The sequence below is a fragment of the Charadrius vociferus genome, unplaced genomic scaffold (assembly GCF_000708025.1).
Source record: "Charadrius vociferus isolate BGI_N301 unplaced genomic scaffold, ASM70802v2 scaffold347, whole genome shotgun sequence".
Lineage (NCBI taxonomy): Eukaryota > Metazoa > Chordata > Aves > Charadriiformes > Charadriidae > Charadrius > Charadrius vociferus.
The window spans coordinates 1261201-1264643 of NW_009649306.1; positions in this window are offsets into that span (position 1 = coordinate 1261201).

Consider the following 3443-nt stretch of genomic DNA (forward strand, 5'->3'; position numbering starts at 1 on the left):
AGAAAGAAAGATGGCATCCTTACAGATCTACACACACACACTTCAAAAGGAACACAGCCCCATCTTTTTCTCTACTAGATTAGTGTAAAAACTAGCTTAAGTTGTAGGGCAACTACATTCCAGTCTCTTTCATCTGAGAGGATTCAAATGTCCATAAAGGTAAGAAACAAACCTGCTGTTCTTGGATGGGAGAGAATCATCCCCAGTTCTGCCGGCATGTGTCACTGCATAAAATACCCGAATGTACTGGGTCAGTCATAGCATGTCCGCAGCTCAGTAGATAAACCAGCCAGCGGGGGAAATGACACACAGTCCCAGCCCCACCTCTGCATCCCTCTCCCATACAGACTTCGCATCCTCTCCAACAGAGGAGAGCAATTTCACACAACTGGGAAAACAGAAGCACCTGTTGACCAGAGGTGCATCCAAAGCTCACAGCCGGGCAGTTCTGGTTTTGGATTTGGGTAACCAAAATGAAACACGAATAGAGTTTAGACACCTAAGATTATTTTATTTTTTTTTTATCTAGTTCTTGGACTTCATCTTTCACTGCGAGAAAGAAAATGTTCTTTTTACCTCAGGGACAGAAGAGAGAAAGGGTGAAGGCTGTTGCCACAGCTATAAGGTAACATTAGGTGAAACAATGTTTTATTTGAACCCCTACTTGGATATACCTACCTCACACAAAGTGCTGCTGCAGTTCTACATCTTTTAATGAAGTCCAGACATAATTTGCTAAGTACAGAAAGACAATTACTATATTTTCTCAAAGGGTTATTTTCCTAAGTGCCACCGTCAGGCATAAAGATTAAAGGACATGTAGCGTGAGGAAGGTTATGCAAACCAACCTGTGCCTGCCCTGTACATATGCTGTGAACAACAGAGGGCATTTGCAATCATTTTTAACATAATTTTTTGAACTTGTTCCTTTGCAAAGGCCTCCAAACAAAGCACTGCAATTGCTATTAAATGTCTGTCATTAGTTTGTTGTTGTCTTAAACAACTTGAAAAAAAATATCAATTATGCATCTTTAAGTAACTCTTAAGAAGCAATCCTGCCAAAGGACCAACATACAGGCTAAAAATAAACCCATTCTGTTAGTAGAAAAAATAATGTTTTCTGAATTAGGGCATTAATATCAATCAAACTGAGTTAAAAACGTTTTAATATAAAGTTATGCAACACAGAAAATCTTGTTTTACCTTCACAGTCAAGGAATTTATTCTCGAGGAACCACACACACACTTCCCATCCCCCCATGAATCCTTTACACATTGCCAGGATAGACCTCCTCAGCCCCAAACTTCAATAAATTAGATAATATAAACTTAAGTATAATGAAAGAATTTAATCTCTTCTAAAGATGTTGACATGTTTTTCCTTGAAAGCACATTTGAAAATACTTCTAAACATGTGCACTGTTAAAAAGCAGCCTCTAACAAAGCAGTATTTATATCATTCCACATATGGAAAAGACTGTAAGTTTAATAAGTTATTCTCACCTGCAGGTCTATGATTGACATCAGATACTGTACATCTCAAAATTCAGTTCATGAACAAAATTAATGTCATTTATATGACATGAATTTAATATTACCTCCCCAGCCAGTTCATACTGTGATGAATTGGTTAGCTGGTGTTATTAGGACAGCCTACAACACAATGCCTTTGCTTATTTACAAAGTCTAAACCAAACTTGGTTGTCAAGCTCGTTAAGCAAAACTAAACACTCAAATCAGATTTAACCAACTATTTTAAGACATTCCTAGACATAATACCTACTGATAGAATGTAAAATACATGCTTTGGGCAATAAAATATATTGCATTGATCAAGGCTGGTTACATAAACAAGCTTAACCAACCATTGCAACAGAGGTCATCATATCCACTAATTTCCAAATCTCATGACCACAGATTTAGTCCTAATTCATAAACAGTATGTACAAACTAGAGAGTTAACTAAATTGTGATTTAGTTAACAACCAAGTTTAACGTAACTAGATGAAGTCGGATACCTTTTCTCTTTGCAAAACTAGTGAACACAGCAACAAGGAACAAATTCCATTCTTACAACTGAACAAATATGGAGAGGTAAAATACATATGGGAGGAGCGTGTATGTTTCAGACCACAAAAAATACAGTACATTGTTCACAAAGTTAGAAAAAAACCAAGCCAATTACCAAAATGTTTAATTGGTAAAAGTTTAATGTCAACTTACTTATAAAAATGAAAAAATATTTTAACATTCACCATACAATTGAGCAACCTGGCCCTACTGACTATCAGCTATAAGGAAGGCATTTAAGGAAATGATGGTTGTGTCAAAACAAAGGCTAACTTCAGGCATGTATGCTGCTTAAAAAAAAAGAAACAAAAAACAAACAAAATAAAAAACCAAACACCCCCCACCCCCAAAACCTCGCATTTGCAGGAAGCTAGATGCTTAGCCTAGTTTTTAAAGCTAATTACAAAATCCTCTTTCATACTGGTCCAGATGTCTTGACAATTTCTTCTTCTAACAGAACTGTCAAAAGAAAAGAATTTTTATGAGATCTTCATACAGCTTATTTCTAAATCTTTGCAAGAAGAAACAGAAATATGACAGCACGCTTAGGATATGGAAATTACTAGTTAAGGCATTTGCTTATATCATAACCATTCCTTCACTCAAGCATCTTTATACAGACACTTTTGTAACCACCACCTTACAGAAGGTTTTAAGGACAAATGAACTTTTCCAGGTATTGCATCAAACAATTTCTAAGCTTTATACATTTTTTTAAATATACCGGAGTACAGATTTGAACAATATTCAGTAGTAAGGTATGTAAAACAAGACGCATAAAAGATTTTTTTTTATGCAGTAATCTTAATATATGCTGTACAACATGGTTCTGCAGAGTTGCAGCATTCTTAACACAGAAAAACAATGGAATCAGGGTATGATGCTTCATATTGCATGCTATCATATCTTAAGGTGTAAATTTTACAGGCCTTCATTTCAGTGTCTCTCCACTTTATTGGACTACCAGTGTTACTCAGAAGCTTTTATAACTCCCATTTCCTGAACTTTAAAAAAAAATTTAGATCAATCTATCACTGCCCAACGCTTACCCTGGCACAGGAATACAGCAGCAATCATCTCTTTTTTATCCCCCCTTCTTTTCAGAGTAGAAAAAAAAAAAAACAGAAAAAACAACAAAAGGACTAAAAAGGCCTATTCCACTCATCTAAGCAGAAATTAAAAGTAGTTAGAATATCTTTGGGTGAAGAAAGAGAAAACACAGCGACTAACTTGCCACTACTTCGTATGGCCAAGCAGTATTTTAACTAAATGTCACGAGGACTAAGTCAATGTCCTGACTTCTCTCCCCCTTTGCCACTGCCCTACACGTGTGATCTCACACCTTCAGTCAAAAATACTTTTCTAATCTAAAG